The sequence below is a fragment of the Canis aureus genome, chromosome 21 (genome assembly GCF_053574225.1).
Source record: "Canis aureus isolate CA01 chromosome 21, VMU_Caureus_v.1.0, whole genome shotgun sequence".
NCBI classification, from domain to species: Eukaryota; Metazoa; Chordata; class Mammalia; order Carnivora; family Canidae; genus Canis; species Canis aureus.
Genome location: NC_135631.1, coordinates 35,548,811 through 35,574,887, shown reverse-complemented (window position 1 = coordinate 35,574,887; position 26,077 = coordinate 35,548,811).

The window sequence follows — 26,077 nt, the reverse complement described above, 5'->3', positions numbered from 1 at the left end:
AAGAAGAAGCACAACTTAGTTCCCAATAGCCAAACCTGGAACAATTTCGACAGGAAAATAACTAACATAGTACTAGGTTATAATCTATAGTATAAAATAAGTATAGATGAGCCATACTGAGATAAATGACTGAATGAATAAGTAGCTGAAAGAGAACAGACAAATCTTTCTTCCCAGAAGAATCCCAAATATAATGTGTACCCACTACCCTCTCTCCCGATTACAGGAGGTGAAGATTAATTCCTGTCCTCACACATGTTTGGGACCTAGACTTAAAAACTCACTTCCAAAGAGCAGAGCAACAAAAGAGGAAATAATCACTATACAGTGGAGAACCATGGAAAACACTACATTAGCCAAGTAATTAAGATTAACATCATAAGTGATTTAATTTAGATAGCATGCACTTCTGAGATAACGTGAGAGGAGGGCATTTCACGGGTTGTGTTTTTATCCAAAACCCATAACTACTGAGAAAACAACAGATGAAACAAAATTAGAAGGCTTTATACGGAATACCTTTCCAGTACTCCTCAGTATTGCCAAGGTCATGAAAAGCAGGGAAAGACAGAGAGTGCCACAGACCAAAGAAGACTGGACAGGCCTGAAAACTAAAAGCAATGTATGACCCTGGATTCTAGATCTGGAACATAGAGAGGGCATTATGAAAAACTTGGTGAAATCCAAATAAATAAATAAATTCTGGAGTTCAGTTAATGGTAATATATCAACATTAGTTTCTTAGTTCCGATAAATGCACCATAGTAATATAAGGTTAACACTGGAAAGAACAGAATGAAAGTGTATGAGAACTCTATAATATCTTTGTCACTTTTCTGTAAATCTACAATATTACAAAATAGAAAGCTTTTTTTTAAATAGCAACAATTTTTAAAGGCAGATAGTAGAGATGGATTCATAATAAAAAATAACAGTTCTCCCACTAATTCCTGTTTTCCTCTAGTCTCATTCTCAACTTTTTTTTTTTTAAGAGAGAGAGAGAGAGAGAGCAGGGGAGGGGTAGAGGGAGAAGGGGAGAGAGAATCTCAAGCAGGCTCCATTCCTAGCACGGGGCCCAGTGTGAGGCTTGATCCCATGACCCTTTGATCATGACCTGAGCTGAAATCAAGAGGTTGGTGCCCAACCAAATGAGCCACCCAGGTCCTCCATCTCCACTCTCTACATTTAAATATGTGTAAAGGTATGTTAATATTTCTTACTTAGTTTCAGAGGTGATCTTTTGTGTTCACGGAATGATAAGTGGAAGCAGAGATTTCATACAATATTTAATACATTCTCAATCTTCTATCTCTGTACGAGTGAGATTATGATTATTGTTACTCTTAGTTTTGTTTCTGTTGTAAATTATGTTCTTACACTTTTATTCATTATTCCATCACCAATAGCCAGCATCCTTCAAATTCTCGTTTGTAGGATCTGTATGTTATTACTACCCACAACCTTTTTTTCAGTTCTTCTCCAACTTTCTCTCTTCAGTCATGGGAACATTTTCTTACATGTTAAGGTTGGTCAAAATTTTATTCAGTTCTTCAACAATAATTAATGGTTCCGGTCTTTATTTATAGCTTACTTTTTGAAATCGAAAGGCAATATGAGGTGTTTTTTATTCATGTCCACCCAAAAGCATTTACCATGGAACCATGTTATGCTGTGATAACGTTTTCTTTTCTATCTAGTTTTATTCATTAATTCATTCCATTATTTATATCTTTCCTGGAGTTCAAAGTAACTCTTTTTTGGTTGCATTTGTCATGTTTTATGTTCTTCAAAATTCTCAAAATAACAAACCCATGAAATTCTTTTTCTTTCTCATGAAATAATTCCCACCACCCTTTCTTCTCCTGCTGCAATCTGGGCTGATTACTCCATAAAATATTCTGGTATATATCTGTGACTCTCAAGGTTTCAATTCTCTTTTTTCTACATTCCATATGCCCATCTTCCTCTTTTTATGTTAGTTTGTCCATTTTATACTTTCATTTTTCTGCAACTCACACTTAAGCTCCTTTAAAAAGATCATGTGGAAAGGAATATTCTCACACGTTAACTGTGTGGTGATGAATTTTCTGTCCACCATTCTCTCCATATCTCCATATGTTCCAGCAGGAAAACTGGTCAACTTTGGGAGCATTGCACCACTTTCTTCCAGGATCCAATTTTGTTAAGAAGTCTGATACCATTTGACTATTATTCTTTTGTGGTTAACCAGTTTGGCCTTTCACAAACTCCTGTTTTTCCTTGCCATACTGAAATTTTACAACATCTTCCTAATGTATATATTTTTCACATAATCCACTAAGTACTCAGCCCTTTTAGTCTATAAACTTATGCCTTTATCTCTCAGAAGTGATTGTCCAGTAATTTATTTTTAATTCTCTTCCCAGTATTTTCTCTCCTCATGCTTCCTAGGAATTTTTATTAGTTTGATATTCTGTCTGTAGGATTCATCTTCTATTTAGTTTATCTTTTTTGACTTCTTGAGAAATATCTTTGACTTTGTATTCTAAATTTCACAGTGAATTTGCAGACAATAACTTATTAATTGCTAGGAGATCGCTTTTGTTCTCTGATTGTTCTTTTGTCATAGAATCCTATTCTGATATGATGGGTACAGTGTATTCTTTACAAAAGTCTGATGACCCTATTATTTTTTTATGTGAATTATTTTTTCTATTTTGTGAATTATGTGTTTCCCTAGGGTTGTTTGTTTGTTTTCTTTGGCTTTTTCATATTTCATATTTTTCTAAACTTTCCTGTGAACTTTGGTTATCCATTTTTTGTAGACTCATGGCTATGAGTTTCTCTGATGAGTGAGGCATTTGTTGATTGCCAGAATGCTTGTAATAAGGTCAGAAAATTGGATTGCTACATACTCAGATCCTTAAATATCAGAATATAGATGGCCTTATGATAGCTGGTCTTATGATGATGACTATTTCCAGACATGCAATAACCTTAAAGGTTAATTTTTGATCTTAGAGTTAAAAAGCTGCCTGCCAAGTGTTCTATATTCTGTTGTGATAAATGGAGGGGGCCAATTATTCCAACTACTGACTTTAAATTAATCTCCCACTTTTTATAGTTACTTGTACTCCCAGTTCTGAACCTTCCTGTAGTTCTGCAGCACATATTGACTCTCTCTTCACCAACTGCTGCCTTCTCTCCGTATTCTCTAGGTCACAGTTTTTTTACCCTTTTGCAATAGTGCCACTTTATCATATGCTTTCTGTCTTCTAGATGTGTGTCAAAATCTCATGAATAGCCCCATTCTGCTCAGTGGGTTGCTACATATCCCTTCAATATCACTTTAAAGTTAACTGGGAAAGGATATAAATATGAATGTTCCATCCACCATTTTGAACAAAGCTCCTCCCACCCCATTAATTCACTTGAAGTGAATTAAGTTCACCTATGATAGGATAACCTAAATAGGGTTTCATTAGACACTATGCCTTCTAATTTAATAAATTAATATATAAATAATAAATAAGAACATATGTACTAAACATATGCAGGTAAAATTGTTTATGTATTCTCTAGTCTTAGAGACTATGCAAGCCTCTACATTTCCTTGTAAGGATATTTCTTTTCATCACCAGACAGCACAATTACCTTCTCATGTGAAGTGAAACAGTGACTTCCATGACATTTTAATGGATTTTAAGTGGATCCTGACCCTGACATTATCTTATTTGTATGTGACTTTCTGTATCCCATTAGACCTGTGGTCTTCATTCAGTTAAGTTGTGTCAAACAAAGCCAGTATCTTCCTCACTTCTATTAATTTCTTTTTGCTATGTGATGAGATAGTATATGTGAATCACTTTGGCTGATATTATGAATTAGTGATAAAATAATTTTTAATTATGGTATAAAAAGAATATTGCTGCACCAATTTTGGCTCTGTGCATCTGAGCTAAATATTCCATATGATGCCATTTCTAATGTTAGGAATGGCCTCTGTCTAATGTGCAGCTATTTCAATGATGTCTAAGCCAATTTGTCTTTCTCCACTGTGGGTATTTATAGAGTTTCCTTATGTGATTGCCTTGTCTTTTTAAACTACTTATTGTAAAAACTTGGCCATCTTTACTCTGTTTGAAAAGATAAAGTTAAATTAAAAGCAAATGTATTAGAGCAAAGCTTATAATCCACTCTGGAAAATGGTGTGGAGGTTCCTCAAGAAGTTAAAAATGAGCTACCCCATGACCCAGCAATTGCACCACTGTGGGGTATTTACCCCACAGATACTGATGTAGTGAAATCCTGGAACACCTGCCCCCCCCAATGTTCAGAGCAGCAATGTCCACAATAGCCAAACTGTGGAAGGAGCCATGATGTCCTCTGACAGATGAATGGATAAAGAAGATGTGGTCTATATATACAAGGGAATATTCCTCAGCCATCAGAATAGATGAATCCCCACCATTTGCTTCAATGTGGATGAACTGGAGGGTATTATACTGAGTAAAGTAAGTCAATGGGAGAAGGACAATTATCATATGGTTTCACTTGTACGTGAAATATAAGAAATAGTGAAAGGGATTATAAGGGAAAGGAGGGGAACTGAGGGGGGAAAATTAGAGAGTGAGACAAACCATGAGAGACTCCAAAGTCTGGGAAACAAACAAAGGGGTGTGGAAAGGGAGGTGGGTGGGGGGTTAGTGTGACTGGATGACGGGCACTGAGGAGGGCACTTGATGGGATGAGCACTGGGTGTTATACTAGATGTTGGCAAATTGAATACAAATTTTAAAAATGTAAAAAATATATAATCACTCTATTTTGGTTTTGATAATTAATATAACTATATACAACTTATTAATAGATACTTTCTTTAATCTAGAATATACCTTTTAGCTTTTCTTTTGGGAAAAATAGTATTATCTAAAGAGTACTTTTATATTTGATTAAATTAATATCTGGTCAAACTGCCTTTTGTTACTAAATTGTCTGTAATATTTAAATCCTAGAATTAGAAGAGATCTTTGAGATTGTGTTGTCCAGTTAATTCTTTATACCTATAGAAATTGAGGCATAAGTTGGTTGGTGAATTGTTAGAATAAAACTAATATTCATTAGAGCCTAAGGCACAGCACTTTACATTTATTGTCTGATTTAATTTTCACCATGACCCTGAGAAATTTTCTTATCCTCAATTACAGATGAGGAAGCAATGTTGAAAAAACAGTCTTTGAGAACATGAACATCTCACTTCATATCTCACAGAGCAGGAATTCCAATTCAAGTCTATTTTTCTCCATAGTCTACATTGTTAACCTATACTTTTCTTTGGCTCTTCATATTTATCTTCTTCAAACTGATGAATTTGTTCTCACTTTGAGGTCTTCTGCCTGGGAATGCTCTCCCTTTCATTCTTGCATGCTTCTAGTCATTAAGATCTCAGTTAAAATGTCAGCTCTTCAGAGAATTGCTTCTTGTTCATTTATTCATATTTATTTGCCATATTTTAGTTATTCATTATTTTAATTCTTCAGACATTTACTTTATAGTGACTTTATAGTCTTGTTCTTAAAGAGTAACTTTTCCTTAATTTCTTTTTATCTATCATCTATCATCTACCTATCATCTATTATCTGTCTATCTATCATCTATTTATCATTTTCTGTGATTCTACTAGAATGTAAATTCATGATAGCAATATATTTATCTCTTTCACAACTATCATTCTCCTAGTTCAATGTCTGGCATGAAGTAGCTCTCAAAAATTATGACTTGAATGAATGAATGAACTTACATGATTTATAGATTCTCAGCACTTTTTATATTATGATCTCGTCATAGGAGTCAATGAATATCTTTAACAAATAATGTATTTTCAGTTATGGCATATCATCTAGAAGATGCACTATAATTTAATCATTCTCTATTTTTCATTTTTTTAAACATTTAGTTAACTTTCAGTTTTTTGTTCCTCTAAATATAAATTTCTCAATCTTGGCACTATTGGCATTTTGTTGAGGATGGAGGTGGGATGCTTTCTCTTGCATTTAAGATGTATAGTAGCATCTCGGCCTTTAACCCACTAGTAACCAGTAATTTCCCCATCTCAAAGTTGTGAAGGCAAAAATGTCTCCAAATATGGCCAAATGTGCCCTGGGGAACTAAATCACTCCCCAGTAGGGAACCACATCTTTAAATTATGCTGAAATAAATACCTTTAGGTATAAAGCTTCTTTCCATATGTAAAAGTACTTCTAAGGGTTAACATCTTAGATTTGTTTTATAGATGGAAAAATAGAGGCTTAGAGAGTAAAACACCTTGCCAGAGGTTATACAGTTATGAAGTGGCAAAGTTGGAAATTTATCCCCAATCATTGAGTTCAGGGCTCATATTTAATCATGTTTCAAGACCCCTCAATGAAGGCCCCACATACCGTAGTACCAGACCATAGTAACTTTGTTTTTGTCCCCTCCTTCACCTTACTTCTACTCCTTTTTTTCCAGATTATCTTGTTCTCTTCCATCCTGGCTTCTGGTAATCTATTTTCCTACCTTGCACTTGGAAATTCCTATTTTCATTGTTTCTCTCTTTTTATTTACCTCTTTTGTCTTGGTCAGGTTCCAAAGAAGCAGACCCTGAGCCAAGGACAGAAGTGATTTATTAAGGAAGTGGCCCCAGGGGATACCGGTTAGGGAGTTGAAGGAAGCAGGAGAGAGAAGGGAGGAAAGCCAAGCAACAGTGCAGATGTAGTCTCCAGCATAAGTCTTTAGCCTACAGGGAGCTCTGAAGGATACACTATGCCTTAGAGGTGTCCCAACTGGAGGCAAGGGAGTTGCTTTTCATAGCATATGACAGTCTTCTGCCATTGTTGAGAGGTAGGAGACAGATTGTTGAATACACATCAAACCATTAACACCCTATTACCCCCCCACAGGAATGGTAAAAAGGATCCAAAAGGATCTGTGAAGAGCCCCTACACTGTCCACTACGTAATTTCTCAGATGTTGAGTCAACTCTACCATAAAATTTACCATCTGTTCACTGTGTTCTGTTCTGTGACCATTCTCCTACGTCCTGGCTAATAAACCAGGAACATGTAAGCTAGATTTGAACAATGAGTCTGGGATAGCCTCCTCTGGGGATCTTTGTTTTTTATCACAAAAGAAAAAGAAATTTAGTCTGCTTTTGTGTGTGGAAATCCACTGATACTCTGATAAGAGATCACTGGATCAAAAGGGGCCCTTGGGGGATTCCCATTTCAAGGCTCTGTCTTAGGTAGAGCTGGAATTTTTGGTCTGAGGGTAATGGCAATTATCTTACTTGGTGGACAGCTGGTACCTTCACGGAGGGTTAAATTTAACTTTGTCTTTAGAAACTAGTCATCTTCTGATTCATAAATACAAACCCATCACTATAAGGAGTATACTGAGGACTGACAGGAGGGACACAGCAAAAAGACAACTACAGTCTTCCTTCAGTGCCATAAAGAAATTGTCACATGAGCTTTGACACACAAATTCCTATAAACAGAGAATCATGTAACTATTGCCCAATAAGTTTAAATGGAATGATTGCACTTGGTCTTAATTGCCCAGTTTCTGTCATAAAAAATCAGGCACTGAAAAGCACAATGATGCATAATGGAGAGAAATTTTTAAATTTCTTCACATCAGAGACTGACCACAGTCTCAAACAAATACCAAACTATCAAAAGCCCAATGCAAAATGCATTTCTATGTGAATACCATATCACTTCCAAGGAAAAATTTATATAAGTTCCATTTTTTAATCACTCCTGTTCAATAGAATCTTTTATCCTCTCTGTTCTGTTGTTTGGTCACCTTCCACCTCTCTCTTTTCTCCTTTCACCTTTCTTCCATTTCCAATATAGTGTTCATTTCCTAAGAAACAAGTTTACAGGGGCCCTGGGTGGCTCAGTCAGTTAAGCATGTGCCTTTGGCTCAGGTCATGATCCTGGGGCCTTGGGATTCAGCCCCATGTCAGGCTCCCTGCTCAGCAAGGAAGCCTGCTTCTCCCTCTCCCACTGCTGCTGTCTTTGCTTGTACTCTCTCTCTCTGTCTCTCTCTGAAATATATATATATATTTTTAAGAGACAAGTTTACATATCCCTTAGTTATCTCTTTGCCAACAGAGAATTTCTTCACTATTCAACTGTTAAAACAAGGTATATTTCCAACAAATCCATTCCAAAGAAAAGTTCTAATGTCTGCAGATTAAATAATAATTGTTTTAAATTTGCATCAAGCACATTTATAATATTTGAAGAAGTTACTCTAAGGAGATAGAAGACTTCTCTTCTTAATATTGCAGTGCTGACAAAAAAGTTTGTCATAATCAGATTGCAATTTAAGAGGCCTGATTCTAAATAGGAGGCTCAGTTTTCTCTTCTATATCCAGGAAACACTGGCTGATCCATGGCTCTTGCCAGCACTTTCATAGCTGCCCCAGACAGCCCACTGCAGAAACTCTGGCTGAGTCATGTCTCTGCTCAGCTACTCAGTAATGAACCATCTCTAGGGACATTCCTGAGACGTGCCAGAGATGTATTTCTGGTCTCCACCTATTTATTTGTCATGCCCCAAGCCATGCCCACATTAGTGGAATTTCCAGTGCATTGCCCGCTCAGAAGGACAAAGGGAAAATCTTCAGAGTTTCTATTTAATATTGCTCAATAAATCTGTAACAGAAGCAATGAATGGAATGGAATGCAAGATTCTTGGCTGTTAGCCCCAGATGGAACCACTTCCTTCCTATGAACAAATAGTGGTTAATACGTTGGCTTTGAAGGCTATGGGTGAGGGATAGTTTCTAAGTAGTTAATTTTACTCTGAGAATATGGAAAACACCCCTTTCAAGGGGAGGGGCTATGATACTTCTTTTTCTTTTTTCCTCCCTTGGATTATTGAGTATGTACTCAGGTAATAAAGAATCAGTGAACAAATGTTTACTGACTTTAGTAAACAAAATGATTCAAAAGAGTTACTGGACAAACGTTTGTTGCTTTAATAAATAACATGGTGATTCATATATGAAATATATTAGCTAGGTTCTATAAATGCTATATTCTTTCCTTTTAACCAAAATTCTATTTTTGTCCCAAGAGAGCCTCCAAAAGCAAATTGTTGCTGCAAATCTAGAAAGATGGTCTCTAAAAACAAAACAAAAAGGGAAAAGTTTTAATAAAATACAATAAAAAGTTGTTAGAGATGCTGAAATGTAGAGAGAATGCAGAGGAAACTCTTCCTTTCATCTCTATTTTATTAGTAGTCCCATCTGTACCAAAACCAAAGTATAAAAATGGGCAAATGTTCTCTCAGACTCAAGAAAGGTGCTTCTTATTACTATTTCTTAATTATCTTTTTCAAGATGCCATACTGCTGTTAGCTTCTAAAATATCTCTTCAGTTCAAGTACCCTGTTTGGTTCCCACTGCAAATATCCCCATGCTATTGGCACTGTTGCCTCAGGAACCTCACCCTCTACCAAATGTGTTGATGTTCCTGTAACTCATGCACCACACCCTTTCCACATATGGTAGACATCGTTGTTGGATTGACATTTTCTGCAGAAATTTTATTTGAGTCATGTATCCAAGTGCCTGTGATTTACAGGAATGGGCAAAAAAGAGAAAATCTATTTGCTCCAGTAACGGTCATCATTCATCCTTTTTGTCCATTCTTCAAAATACCAATAATGTTTCTTTTTTTAAAAAAATAAATCTGTATATTCCACTTCCCTGTTTATGTCTTGTTTGGCACACAATTTTGTATTAGATAAGAGGTAAACTCTTTCGCAGGGAGGAGGGCTCTCCGACATAACTGCAACAGCCTCTTCCCCTGTCTCATGATGGGTCCCAACCTCAGTGTGCTCTAAATCAACCCAGTATCAGCACATGGTTCCCTTTCACATCTCTACGCCTTTGCCTTTGCTTTTCCCTTAGCTGGAATAGCTTTCTCTTTCACATTGCCATTTCTTCTCAGTTCTGGGATTTGGTTTAAATGCTATCACATCTAGAAGTCTTCCCTGAGTTTCCCAGACAGAGATAATTATTTACTCATTTGGCTTTTCAGAAGCCAACAAAAACACTGAATGTCTAAACTGTTTTAGGTTGCTCTACTAAGGAAAAGATATGGTTGCTATCCTTTGAAAGATTATGGTTTGTTGAGGGTACGAAGATAATTCAATTTCGATTTTTTTTTTCTTTAATTAGTCCTCACTGAACTCTGGCTCTTTGAAGAACTCTTTGTCAACATCATTCGGGAAGTTTAGGCAGAAGTCACTGGAAGCCACAAGCAAACCAAAGTTGAGGGGACAGCAGAACGTACATGTAAGAAAGAGCATTAATGGAACCTTCTCATTTCTAGCTGAGTATTGCTCAGTGCATTAAAGATAAAAGTTTTCTGTTATACCAGCATTCCAAATAGATATCAGTTTTTAAATTTATTGAAATGTAGTGATGGCTGTAGATCTGCCTGGGGATGAGTTGGCTATTATCTTTAGAAGAAAGTTAGAATAGGACTGAGAAATATCAGGTGATTAAGAAAAGTGAATTATGGATATAAATTTAGAAGAAAGCCATGCCATTAGAATTATTCCCTTAAAAAAGTAAACTGCTTTAGAGGAGGGTAACACATTAAACAGCATCCTAGTATGCATTTATTTATTATCTCTTCAACAAATGTTTATTGATAATCTCTGTGTAAAAGATTGTGGAAGTAGAGTTGACACAAAAGACAGATATAATCTCTTATAGAGCTTATATTCCCAGAGCAAAGAAAGAAAATAACTAATGTGCAATAACATATATTGCAAATAATCAGATAATTATGTTCCCAGGGCAAAGAAAAGAAAGTAACTAACGTGCCATAACATAAGTTACAAATAATCAGATAATTATGTTATTATAATTTTGAGACTTTTTTAAATGTACATTTAAAAAAAAAAGATTTTGTATATTTATTCATGAGAGACACAGAGAGAGGCAGAGACACAGGCAGAGGGAGAAGCAGGCTCCCCATGGAGAGCACTATGCAAGACTCGATCCAGGGACTCCAGGATCATGCCCTGGGCCAAAGGCAGAGATGCTTAACCGCTGAGCCACTCAGGTGACTCTATAACTTTGAGGCTTGAGGGGAAGAAAGCATAGAATAGAATAATACAATCTAACCAGGTAAATTTTCTATGAGGAACTGTTATTTAGCAGGAATTAGTTAGGTGAAGGGGGATGACAGAGCATTTCAGGCTTAGGAGGATTTCTACACAAATGCCCCAGGGTTGCATGGCATAGAACACACTCAAGGATATGAAAAAGGCAGATATGGCTGGAAAGTAGAAACCTAGGGCGAACATGTCTTATGCTGAGTATAGCTATATAAAGACTAATCAGACTTTGTAGGTCATATTCAGGATTTTGAATTTTATTATAAAAACAATGGGTAGTAGGCATTTTCTCTTTCCTTCAAGAGGAAAAAAAATGACTAGAACATTGATCTCATCAGATTTTTCTTGGTACAGAATTATAGCTTGGAGATGGATAATGTGATGTGGGAATCCAGTTAGCACAGGAAAACTGAAAATATTTGAAATATATTTGATATAGAATTGACAGGACTTGATGCTATATTGGATAGAAAGCTTAAGAAAGAGGGAAGTATCAAAAGTGATTATCTGCTTTCTGGCTTAAGCAATGAGGAGGATGTCAAAGTCTCTTTTTGACAGTGAGACACAGGAGCAGGCCTGCTGGCTATGGGAAAATCACGTGTTCACTGAATGTGAGCCCCTGAATGCGAGGTAGCTATAGTACATCTGGGAGGAGCTGTCGTAGGCAAATGACGTTAGTGTGAAGCTCAGATGACAGTTACAGGGTTCAGATTTCTCTTTTTTAGAATCTATCGCATACAGAGGATAAATGAAGATAATAAAGCAATGAATGAAGATATAAAGTAAAATGCAGATTGGTAAAGGAAGAAGGTTTAGGAGACAGCCCTAAGGAGTTTCAGCCTTTAAACGTAAAATAAAGGAGGTGTCCCTTAATCAGCCTGAAAGTAGGAAGTAGTTTCCCAGCTATTTGCAAGCTACTGATTTAAAAGAACGAACTACTTTTACAAAGAATTTTACGAAAGTGAATTTTGTCAAGATCCACCAAATTTTTGTTTTACATTCAAGTAATTTAAGTTCAAATTAAGTAATTTAAGAAGAAAATTGTTAGTAGATATCTAATTGTTGTAAAAATATTGGTCCAAATAGTATAAAATCTAACAGGGGTGGGAGGCAGTTTATTATGATTTTTTTTTCTGAAAAGTAAAACTATTTTCCTAGTAAATTATTCATGTGGATATTAACATTATGTTTTAGAAAGACAATAAGTCTTAAGTACCCACAATTATTAAAAGAGTTAAAAAGTTTAAAAAGTTAGCCTTGGATCTATCCCATGGATAAAATCTCTGGCATAAAAAAACAAACCTCTATGCTATTTGTCATCATTTTGACATTCTTCACTGCTTTCAGAGAATTTAATTGATTTGTTTTGCCAAATATTGACTTCATACATCATCTCGTTTGCCTAAAAATAAGAGTTGGCTTTTGCATTTGCCTCCTTATACTGAGATGACACCTTTTTCTGAGAACATAGTATTCTGTTGGTTTAGAACTCTGTTGAATCAGTGAACTGATGTTCATATGCTTAAGATAAATTTCATTTTATACAAAAATAACACATGATGAAGCCTATGCCAAAATACTATTTTTAAAGATTTTTGTCAGAATTTAATGATTTATTTTAGAAAATAATTCCTACTAAAATCTAATTTTGATTCAATGACTTCCTTTCTAATAAAAAAAAAAAAACACATACCCTTTGAGAATTAAATTTCCCTTTGCAAAAACAAGTCAAATGGCCTGGAGGCGTGGCACTGTCACTATTTTCTATTAGCACTGTAGGAAAAGAGATTTGGACTCTTTGGCATTCATAAATCACTCTAAAGCAAAATCAAATATCCTGGACTTTTGGAAAGCATTTGCAATAATACTTGGAGCAGAGGACAATACAAGGACAGAGGAGACAAATAAATACAAATGAATTTTTCCAAGTCAAAGAGTTAAAGAGTGTTTCTGAAACATTCAAGCAATGAGAAAGGACAACATTTGCTCTCAAAATAATGGCAATATTATTGTTAAACCTTTCATAAAGTGGTAAATGGCTTGACTATGTGAGAACTAAGCAGTTCCAGAAACCTACTTCTCTTCTAAAAGAACTAGCATTGAGATATAATCAGAAGAATGAAGATTTCTATAGGCAGAGAATGACAGGAAGGCTGTTCTGTCGAGAGAAGATATGAAGGGTTGTATGAAAATTAAAGGGGAGGAACCAGCTAGCATTGTGGTGTGTCTAGAGCATCTCATACCCAAAAGCGAGTGCAAGAGATCAAGGTAAAATGGTAGTACACTGGCCAGCCATTGTTTGCTCTCCCTAGCACCTTTCCTTCCTTCTGAGAAAAGCAATCCCCTCTTCTCAACTGCTCATCTCACCAAAACATATGTGACTGTCTTTGGGGTTGCCGATTATACTGTCTGGCTCTCAATCCCATCCTTGACACAAGAATGGGCAGGTAGCCTTAGCAAGACTGACTGGAATTCTTCTCTAGATTTGCTTTTAAGTTAAAATTAAGACAGCTACATCTTTGTGTTTCTGCAGTTTGGTCATTGTGGTAGGTGGCATAACAGCCCCCCAGAGATGTCCATGTCCTAATCCATGGAACCTGTGAATATGTCAGGTTACGGCCAAGGGGAGTAAAGGTTGCTAGTGTTTTGACGTTATAATAGAAAGATCAGCCTGAGTATCCAGTTGAGCTCAATATGATCACAGGGTCCTTAAATATGGAAGAGGAGGGCAGAAGAGGATGTCAGAGTAGTGAATAGCAGTGTGTTCAGAAACTTAGAGAAACTGAATGGTCTTCAAGTAATTTAGAGCTTCTGCTTCCCACTTTCCCTCACATCTTGTGCTTCCTGATACAGATTTTTTTCCTTTGGTTTCCTTGTTAATACAGAGGCTAATGCATCATATTTATCATATTTCTTTGGTCCTCTGACATAGCTCTATGTTTTAAAATATTTAGGGGATCCCTGGGTGGCTCAGCGGTTTAGCGCCTGCCTTTGGCCCAGGGTGCAATCCTGGAGTCCCAGGATCGAATCCCGCATCAGGCTCCTGGCATGGAGCCTGCTTCTCCCTCCTCCTGTATCTCTGCCTCTCTTTCTCTTTATGTCTATCATAAATAAATAAATAAATAAATAAATAAATAAATAAATAAATAAATCTTAAAAAAATAAAATATTAAAAATTAAGAAAAATATTTAATAATTTAAGATGCATAGTATAAGGGTGCCTGGGTGGCTCAGTTGGTTAAGCATCTCACTCTTGATTTCAGCTCAGGTCATGATCTCAGGTTTGTGAGATCGAGTTCCGAGTTGGGCTCCATGCTGGGCATGCAGCCTTCTTAAGATTCTCTCTCTTCCTCTCCCTCTGCCCCTCCTCTCTCTCTCATTCCCCATTCTCTAAAAATAAATAAATATTAAATAAAATAAGATGCATAGTATAATCCATATGACGTTTACCATAGTAGGTGTCATGCTCCTATTTTTCTTGAATGGTGGTGAGTTTACAGTTAATAATATCTTAGAATTGAGGAAATGTGCTAATTAATGTCTAGTTGTCATGAGGACTAGATGAGTAAGTACAAGTAGAGTGCTTGGAACAGTACATAATATATAAATATCACTCAACAAATTTCAGTCGTTATTATCATAAACACCATCATGATTTTCTCACACAGGATAGTAAAATCGTGAGAAGTACGGTTTCTGAAGCCTCACAGCCTTACTCTGTCATTTATTACCTGTGGGTCCTGACAAGTCATATAATTTCTCTAAGCTTGAGTTTCTTTTTTTTTTTTTTGAAATTTTTATTTTTATTTATTTGAAAGAAAGGGAGAGAGAGAGCACAGGTGGGGGGCAGAAGGAGAGGGAGAAGCATACTTCCTTCTGAGTAGGCACCCTAACTTGGGGTTTGATCTCAGGACCCTGAGATCATGATCTGAGCCAAAGGTGATCACTGGACCAAGTGAGCCACCCAGGCACCCAGCTTTAGTTTCTTCTTATTAAAAATGGAAATCTAAGACTTATATTTTAAAAAGTAACGAGATTAAATGAGAACATCCGTTTTATGAGTGGATCATAGTGCCTGGAGCAGAGCAAAATCTTAGCTGGGAAGATAGCAGTCTGCTCCCAGTGAGCTGTGGCCAATCATTAGAGCATTTCGCATTCTGAATCTTGGGCTCTGTTCGCAGGATGAGCATTTGTCAGCAGGTGCTTTCAGGAAATGGAGAGACAAGAGAGAGCAGAATGTATCTGATGTGACTGGTCTTGGCTTACATTCCTATTCCTATATCCAGCATCATTATTTTTGGATTTAAACTTGATGACATCTTTGGGCCTAAGATGACAGATGATCAAAGCCTCGCTGCTGTTGTTGTTTATAGAAAGGGATAGGAAACTCTCATAGGATATCCTGGTAGTGGCCTTGGGTACAAGTTCTGGCAGATTCATGCAGTGACCCTTTGGCCTCTCTCTGTGTAGAGGTCTCTCAGTTTGGTGTAGGTTCCAAGTCTTTCCATTATTTTATATGATTGTTAGGGAGGCAGGTAGGGGGGTAAAAGTAGCATTTTGAGTAGGCTTGTATTGGCCTTGTAGAATGGGTTAAATTTCAGGAGTTTTGGGAGATAATTATCCATATAGTCATTAATAAAATTTTAATTATATACATTTACAATTCAATTATATTAAAAGCAAAGGTAATACCCATCTAGAACTTATGACTTCCTAATTATTTTACTACATACTACTATCATTTATGCTTTGGGGCTCTTTAAATCTATTGTCTTTCTATGGTAAAAATACTATCTAATGGTGTATTACTAAACAACATTTTTCAATTCTACTCATTAATATCAGGTTGGTAATTTTAAATCAGCCATAATGGGAGTATATGCTACAGAATGTGTCCTCTCACCAACCTGGTTCTTAAACACTTCCCAGAACACCATTTGAGTTAGCATAGAGACAGGCGCATGAGAACCACAAGGGCTTTTTATTAGACTTCCCTGAATGTGTTTGATGTCAAAATAATGATAATTTAAATAATCTTTTCTGTCTCTGTTTATGTGTACATGCTTCTTTTACTTTTTTCTCTTCTTTCTTTCTTTCTTTCTTTCTTTCTTTCTTTCTTTCTTTTTCTTTCTTTCTTTTTCTTTTTCTTTTTCTTTTTCTTTTTCTTTTCTTTCTTTCTTTCTTTCTTTCTTTCTTTCTTTCTTTCTTTTTTTTTTTTTTTTAAGACAAACTAGTGAGTTCAGGGTGGAGGCATGTTATGCCCAGGAAGATATGGTTGTTAAATATTCAGGAATTGTGATAGCCAGTAGGTGAACTGTTGGAAGTTTGAAATTGCTTATGATGGGAGAACACCTGCACTTCAACTCAGTATGGTTCCTTGTTGTTTTAAAGAGCTTTACCAATCTCATACTTAAAATCCTTATTTTTGCCTATAGCTCCAATAAAATGTTACCTGGTTTATTATCATGCTGTCATTTTAGGGTCATTCTTACTCAGTCCTCACACAATATTTAGTTACAGTCTGTGAATGTTGTAAGGATCAATTCTAGAAAAACTTCAGAAAATACATTAAACTGGAACCCACAAAAAAACCCAATAAAGTAGGCAAACCATGTATTCCCATAATACATGTATAATATACAGTACATTTTTAAAAATATTTTTCTATTTTAAAAATTTCTTTGAATTTCTCTAACGTTTATTGCATTTCACTTCTGTCCCCTGGAATCCCCTTTGCTTTGTTAATACGGGTTTTAGTCAGTAAGTAACTTTCTTTATTAGGAGGAAAAAGATATAGTAAAAAACTTTTGGCTCAATTTTCTAGAGAGCACTACTAAATCTACATTTTATGGGATCTGGAATAGAACTCTTTATAACCAGTACATATAACAAGGGTCAAATTCTAGAAAATAATTCTGAAAGCAAATGCTCATAAAATTCCAGAAGTTTTTGCCTGGTTATGTGTTTGGTTTGGGTAATTAACTAATGATTTATTAATTTTTGGAGATCTACACATTCACTCATGGCTAGTATAGTGGTGCAAATTAATTTATCTTTAATTACTACTTCATTTATACCACTGAAAATTCTAAAGTAAATTATCATAGGAATAGTGTTAAGTCCCAAAGTTTAAACTGATAATGAACTAGTTAATAAAAAATGTCACTTACCAAAAGGTATTTTTACCTTTTATGTAAAAGGTATTTTACATTTTACAAATGTCACTTACCAAAAGAGCTTATGGAGAATCTCTCTTAGAACAGCTATAAGAGAGGAGGGAGTTTGACAACACAGGTCATCAGAACTCTAGTCCTGTTACTTTCTTGAGTCCAGTCTAAGTGGTTCTGTGTTTCCTATTCTGAGTCTGGTGCATCATTGCCAAGAATTGCCAGCCAAGGCCTGACAAGGCTTTTGAAACCTGATCCTCAAATTCCAAAGGGCCTATCACATCACAGAATCCTCTTTGATTTCGTAGATCTACTAATCCCATGCCTGCCCAGATGATGTTCCCAGGATAGAACAAGGGGGCCTCATAGTTTGGCACTCAGTTCATATGATATGGCATAAAGAATGAAAAACCAGAACAAAGCTGTATAACATTACCCATGAAAATCTGAACTTACTTGATCAAAATGGATGTTATTTCTCTATTGTTGACGTTTCATAGGACTTTAAACTTTTCTCAATTTTTGAGATTAAATTCTATTTTCGGGGCCAAGAGCCAGTGCCTTCTGCAGTAGCTGAGCTACTTTTGAGTGATGAAGCCAATCTATGCAAAATTATGAAAATGATGATTTATTATTTATGCTACTTTTTAAAAATTTTTAAAAAAATTTAAAAATTTAAAATTTTAAAAATTTAAAAATTTAAAAAAGATTTTTAAAAGACATATTTTGGGATGCTTTATTATTTATGCTACTTTTTAAAAAAAATTTTTTTAAAGATTTTTAAAGATTTTTAAAAAATTATTTTACATACAAAAATACATATATTTACATACAAAAATACATATATTTTTACATATTTACATATTTTACATATTTTACATATTTCGGGATGATTTATTATTTATGCTACTTTTTTAAAATTAAAAGATTTTTTTTAAAGATTTTTTTTAAAAAGATTTTTTTTTTTAAAGATTTTTTAAAAGATTTTTTTAAAAGAGACATATTTCGGGATACCTGGGTGGCTCAGCAGTTGAGCGTCTGCCTTCAGCTCAGGTCTTGATCTTGGGGTCCTGGGATCAAGTCCCACATAGGGTTCCCTGCATGGAGCCTGCTTCTCCCTCTGCCTGTGTCTCTGCCTCTCTCCCTCTATGTCTCTCAAAAATAAATAAATAAAATCTTTAAAAAAATAAAAGAAAAGGAACATATTTCTTGTTCTCAGGGAACTATGGGTTGTTGGTGGCGAAGACAGATATAGAGAATAGTTGTATGTGCATTATAGTGTTATAAGAAGCACAAGGTTAAGTGAGAATCAAGAACTTAACATAGTTTGGGGAAGTCAGGGGACACTTTCCAAGGGAAGTGATGTCTCTGCTCAAGATGGAGAGAATCAAAGGATTTATGTAACCAAAGAAGGGAGGCAGTACCACTAGGCTACAGGCATCTCTATTTTTCATCTGTGTTCTGTGCAGCTGTCCTCTTTCCACTGTCTTGGTCTGTCTAAGCTGCTATAACAAAATACCATAGACTAGATGGCTTATAAACGACAAACATTTTCACAGTCCAAGATCAAGGCATGGGCAGATTTGCTGTCTGCTAAGGCTCCGCTTCCTGGTTCACAGGTTTTCTTGCTGTGTCCTCCCCATGGCAAAAGGGGGAAGGGAGCTCTCCAGGGTTTCTTTTATCAAGACACTAATCCCATTTATGAGGACTCTATCCTCATTATAGAGCTACCTTCCAAAGGCCCAACCTCCTAATTCCATCACACTGTGGCTTAGGGTTTCATTATGTGAATTTTGGGAGAACACAAACATGCAGTCAGTAGCACTACTTTATTTTTTCTCTTCTTCTTTCTTTTTTGTAGTTTCAAGTTTTTATTCAAATTCCAGTTAGTTAATATATAGTGTAATATTAGTTTCAAGAGTAGCATTTAGTGATTCATCACTTACATATAATACCTAGTGCCTATCACAAGTGCCCTCCTTAATACCCATCACCCATTTAGCCCATCCCATGCCCACCTCCCCTCCATCTACCCTCAGTTTGTTCTCTGTAGTTAAGAGTCTGTTTTATGGTTTGCTTCTCTCTTTTTATTCCTCAGTGTTCATCTGTTTCATTTTTTAAATTCCACGAGTGAAATCCCATGGTTTCTGTATTTCTCTGACTTATTTCACTTAACATAATACACTCTAGCTCCATCCACATCATTGCTAATGGCAAGATTGCAGTCTTTTATAAGGCTAAGTGATATTCCATTGTGTACACACACACACACACACACACACACACACACACACACACATACACACACATCTTCTTTATCCATTCATCAGTCAATGGAAATTTGGGTCCTTTTCTTGATTTGGATATTGTTGATGATGCTGCAATAAGCATCTGGGCATAATAGGGGTATATGTGTCCCTTTGAACTAGTATTTTCATATCCTTTGGGTAAATACCTAGTGGTGCAAATAGGGATCATAGGGTAGTTCTATTTTTAACCCCCACTTCTCCACACAACTTCATGATTATAACCTGATCTTTTATGATCCCCAAAACCTAGCACCGTACAATTCAGGATTCCAACCACTACAGTGAAAATAAAGAAGCCACTTCTGTACAAATCCATAGATTCACATGAGTATGGGGAAGCTTTATGTGGACGACTCAAATATAACTACTAACTCACATACAGTGGTATTTAAATTTTGCTGAACTTTAGAATCACCTGGGACTGCAGATTTAAGTACTGAGTGGGAAAAATTAGAGAGGGAGACAAACTATTAGAGACTCCTAACTCTGGGAAACAAAGTATTGTGGAAAGGGAGATGGGTGGGGGGATGGGGTAGCTGGGTGATGGGCACTGAGGAGGGCACTTGATGGGATGAGCACTGGGTATTATACTGCATGTTGGCAAATTGAATTTTAATCAAAAAATAAAAATTAAAAAATTAAAAAAAATAAGTTGCAATGACCTACATACTCCTACACCACTTAACTATGAGTTTCTGAGGGTGAAGTTGAAGCATCAATATATTTAAATTTTTCTTGATGATTTCAACATGTAGCCAAGATTGAGAACCAGTGGGTTTTCTAAACAGAACAGTGATTCTAATGGAAACCAACTAGAATTTGGAGAAATAAATTCCCAAGTCTTCCAGATGAGTCAGGAAAACCTTCAAAGAAGAAGTCATTATTGACTTGACATTTAAAGGTGTAAAGTATTCCAAGAAACCATAGAGAAATGAATGAGCAGGGAAGGGATGTAAATATTAATAAACAAAATGTGCAAATGCACAAGAGAGGAGAAATAGTGCAAGGTACACTGGGGCAATGCAAGAATTCACCAGTCCTTGACATCTTCCACCATCCCATGATCTTATCTGTGTAGTTATCCTTGCAATTCTTCATAGGTCATCTTCATCTTTTATTCTGAAAACATGGCTTTCTTTGTTTGTTTCTTCCTTCTCTGACAAACCATCCATAGGATATTTGATATTATTTATTTGTACCAATTTTAATTAAAATATTTATTATAATATTTAATTCTTGTATTAAATATTGGATAATAGGGATCCCTGGGTGGCGCAGCGGTTTAGCGTCTGCCTTTGGCCCAGGGCGCGATCCTGGAGACCCAGGATCGAATCCCACGTCGGGCTCCCGGTGCATGGAGCCTGCTTCTCCTTCTGCCTGTGTCTCTGCCTCTCTCTCTCTCTCTGTGTGTGACTATCATAAATAAACAAAAATTTAAAAAATATATTAAAAAAAATAAAATAAATATTGGGTAATAGATGTTTTCTATTAGAGTGTGCACACTGTAAGTGTAGGGTCATTTTTTCCTCAGGAATATGTCTAATTCTACATGTACTATGTGCATAGTAAATCGTTCTTATTTAAAATAGTGGGTTTTTTTGTTGTGTAATTTGTTGCAAATAACCTGATTTTTTAAAAATGTTGAATAATTTAGTTACCATCATCTATATTTCATATTCCTACAAGTATTAATATATATCATTTTATTAAAGAACAAAAGAAATATTAATGCCTTAAAATTATCTGTGTGAGAGTAAATACATACATAAAATGCCTATAAGGTAAAGTGCTAACTTGAAAAATGACTAGTATTTCAAAAATGCATTAAAATTTAAATCTATTATAAGAACACATTCTGTTAAAATAATTTATCTATGTACCTCAAGTTGCCTTATTAATACAAAAAATTAGAGATTTAAAAAAATGGCTAGAGATGGAAAAACAATTTGGATATAACAGAGATTTTTGTAAAACCTATTATTTCACCTCAAACCATGTAAAAATGACTTCCAGGGGTGCGTGGGTGGCTCAGTAGGTTAAGCATCTGCCTTAGGCTCAGATCATGATCTCAGGGTCCTGGGATCAAGCTCCCTGTTGGGTTCGCTGCTCAGAGGAATCTGCTTCTCCCTCTTTCTTTGCCCCCTCCCTGCTTGTGTGCTCTCTCTCTAATAATTTATTTTATTATAAATAAATAACTTTCAGGAAACAATTGTTCAGAATGTGGTATGAATCATAAAATTCCAAAGAAGACAATAATGAAAGCAAATTAAAATGCTGCGTCTCAGGGGAAAAAGGAATTGTTTACTATAAATCCAAAGTAGAAAATATAAATAAAAAGGATTAAGATATTTCCTTTTCAATGGAACTTGGTAGCAAAATGCAACATATGGCTGGAAATCACATTGCTGACAGTTTTGGGAAACTATTCAGTGGTTTCCAGAGGAAACCAAAAAATAAATATCACGTTGTATTTAAAATGTAATAAACCAACATGTGTTGAGTTGTTTAATGAAATCTTAGAGTAGTAACTGTCCTGTGAGAGAAACATAGTGCGTAAATTGAGTTGATAGATTAAAAAGTTAATTGGCCAATTTGAACTGTTATCTTCATAATCATGTGGCAGACAGTGTTACACATTCAAAAGGATTGGCTATTGACATGACATTTCAAATAACAGGAGAAATCTTACCGGCCTTTAGAGAATGCACATGAAGCTCTGGAATCACTCTCTGGACTAAACTATTGGAGACTATGTGAAGTAAGTGCTCAGAAACAGTATTCCCTGGGACATAGCTAGTAGTTACCAAATCCACTGTCACCCACATATCATGTTCTACAGGAAAATATAATAGAAACAATCAATTGTGTTTTTATCCCCACAATATGGTTACTGATATAGGTCAAAAGCTAAAAAATTGAGATATGATAAAAACAGCTTTTTTTTTCTTTAAAGACATCACCAGTGGAAAACGTGTTTTGCTAAGACTTCCAAAATCATGTAATTTTCACAAATAGCCCTCTAGAAATATACTTTATAGTCACATTAAGAGATATGTTGATATTAACTCCTTATCAGATACATCATTTGTAAATATCGTTTCCTTTTTAGTAGGTTGCCTTTTGGGTTTTTCTGTTTGTTTGTTTGTTTTTGTCATTTCTTTCACTGTATAAAAACTTTTTAATTTGGTGTAGTCCCAAATGTTTGATTTTGGGATTTTGCTTTTGTTTCCCTTTTCCTTCCCTTCCCTTCCTTGAGACAGATCTAGAAGATGTTTTTACAGCTGATGTCAAAGGAATTATTGCCTGGGACACCTGGGTGGTGCAATAAATTAAGCATCAGAGTCTTGGTTTTGGCTCAGGTCATGATCTCAGGGCTGTGAAATGGAGCCTTGTGCTCAGTGGCAAGTCTGCTTAAGACTCTCCCTCTGCCCCACCACACCACTCTCCCTCTCTTGCAAATAAATAAATAAATAAATAAATAAATAAATAAATAAATAAATAAATCTAAAACCAAATAGTATTTTTTTTTAAAAAAAGGAGTTATTGCCTATATTTTCTTCTAGGAATTTTATGGTTTCAGGTTTCACATTTTGGTTCCCCATTACATATTTTCCCCATTTTCCCCATTACATATTCTTGCTCCTTTTGCTTTAGATTAATTGACCATATTAATGTATGTTTATTTCTGGACTCTTTATTCTGTTCCGTGGACCTATGTGTCTGTTTTTGTGCCAGTACCATACTGTCCTGATTAATATAGCTTTGAAATCTGGGATTGTGTTATCTCCAGTTTTGTTCTCTTTCTCAAGATTGCTTTGGTTATTCAGAGTCTTTTATTTCTCCATACAAATTTTAGGATTATTTGTTCTAGTTCTGTGAAAAATGCTGTTGGTGTTTTGATAAGGATTGCATTAAATCTGTAGATTGCTTTGAGTGGTATGGGCATTTTAATAATATTGTTTCTTCCAATCTGTGAGGATGGAATATCTGTCCATATGTTTGTGTCATCTTCAATTTCTTTCATCAGTGTTTTACAGTTTTTGAAGTACAGGTCTTTCATCCCTTTGGATAAGTTTATTCCCGGGCATTTTATCATTTGTGGTACAATTGTCAATGGGATTACTTCCTTAATTTCTCTTTCTCTTACTTCATTACTGTTGTATAGAAATGCAATAGACTTCTGTATGTTATTTTGTATTTTGTGACTTTACTGAATTCATTTATCAGTTCTAGTAGCTTTTTAAGATACATCTTTAGGGTTTTCTTTTCTTTTCTTTTCTTTTTTTTTAAGATTATTTATTTATCCATGAGAGACACAGAGAGAGGCAGAGACATAGGCAGAGGGAGAAGCAGGCTCCCCTCTGGGAGCCCCACATGGGACTCGATCCCAGGATCCCAGGATCCCAAGATCACAACCTGAACCAAAGGCAGATGCTCAACCACTGACCCACTCAGGTGCCCCTAGGGTTTTCTACATAGTGTTGTGTCATCTGCAAATAATGAAAGCTTTACTTCTTTCTTACCAATTTGGATACCTGTTATTCCTTCTTCTTGCCTGATTGCTGTGGCTAGGACTTGGTACTATTGAGTAAAAGTCATGAGAGTGGACATCTTTGTAGTTCCTGATCTTATAGGAAAAGCTCTGTTTTTCATCATTTTTTTTTCTGTTTTTCACCATTAAGTATGATGTTAGCTGTGGGTTTTTCATATATGGCCTTTATTATTTTGAGGTACATTCCCTCTAAACCTGCTTTGTTGAGAGGATTTGTCATGAATAAATGTTATACTTTGTCAAATGCTTCTTCTGCATTTACTGAGATGATCATATGGTTCTTATACTTTCTCTTGAGCCACTCTTTCATCCCTGGAATAAATTCCACTTGATTGTGGTGAGTGATTTTTTAAGGTGTTTTCAGATTTGGTTTGCTAATATTTGGTTGAGGATTTTTGCATTTATGTCCAACAGAAATACTGGCCTATAGTTTGTTTCTTTGTGGTATTTTTTTAAATCTAGTATTGGTATAAGCCAGCAATCTGGCTTCATAGAATAAAAATAGGAAGATTTACTTCCTCTTCTATTTTTTAACTACCTCTTCTATTTTTTTTAGAATAATTTGAGAATGATAGGTATTAACTTCTCTTCAAATGTTTGGTAGAATTCACCTGTGATGTTACCTAGTACTGGGTTTTTATTTGTTGGGCATTTTTTAAATTACTGATTCAATTTCATTGCTGATATTTGATCTGTTCAAATTTTTTATTTTATCCTAATTCAGTTTTGGAAGTTATATGTTTCCGGGAATTTATCCATTTCTTCTAGGTTGTCCAATTTGTTCACATATAATTTTCCATAATGTTCTCTTATAATCCTTTGTATTTCTGTGATTGTCATTTCTCTTCTTTCATTTGTTTATTTATTTATTATATATCTGACGAGGAGTTAATATCCAAAATATATGAAGAAGTTATACAACTCAACACACAGAAAACAACTAATCCAAATTAAAAAAAGGGCAGAAAACATGAACAGACCTTTCTCCAAAGAAGACATAGAGATGGCCAACAGACACATGAAAAGATGCTCAACATCACTAATCATCAGGGAAATGCAAATTAAAACCAGAATAAGATATCACTTTATATCAGTCAGAATGGCTAAAATCAAAAATACAAAAAATTGTAATTGCTGGCAAGAATATGGAGGAAAAAGGAAGTCTCATGCAATGCTGGTGAGAATGCAAATTGGTGCAGCCACTGTGGAAAATAGTATGGAGGTTCCTCAAAAAATTAAAAATAGGGCAGCCCCAGTGGCCCAGCGGTTTGGCGCCGCCTGTAGCCTGGGGTGTGATCCTGGAGACTTGAGATCGAGTCCCCACATCGGGCTCCCTGCGAGGAGCCTGCTTCTCCCTCTGCCTGTGTCTCTGCCTCTCTCTCTGTGTCTATGAATAAATAAATAAAATCTTAAAAAAAAAGGCTAAATATTTAAAAAAAAATTAAAAATAGAAGGTACCTGGGTGGCTCTGTCAGTTAAGCATCTGCCTTCAGCTCAGGTCCTGATCCCAGGGTCTTGGAATCAAGCCCTGCATGGGGCTCCTTGCTCAGCAAGGTGCCTGTGTCTCCCTCTCCCTATTCCTGCTGTTTCCCCTGCCTATGCTCACTCTCTCTGTGTCAAATAAATAAATAAAATATTTTTAAAAATTAAAAGTAGAAATACCACATGATCCAGTAATTCCATGAATGAAAATTTACCCCAGTAAAAAAAAAAAAAATAATTAAAAAAGGTATATGCACCCTATATTTATTGCAGCATTATTTATAAGAGCCAAGATATGGAAGCATTTTAGGTTTCCATTCATAGACTAAGCAGAAGTAATATTCCATTATATATATATATATACATATATATACACACATATATATAATTTATAAAGATAC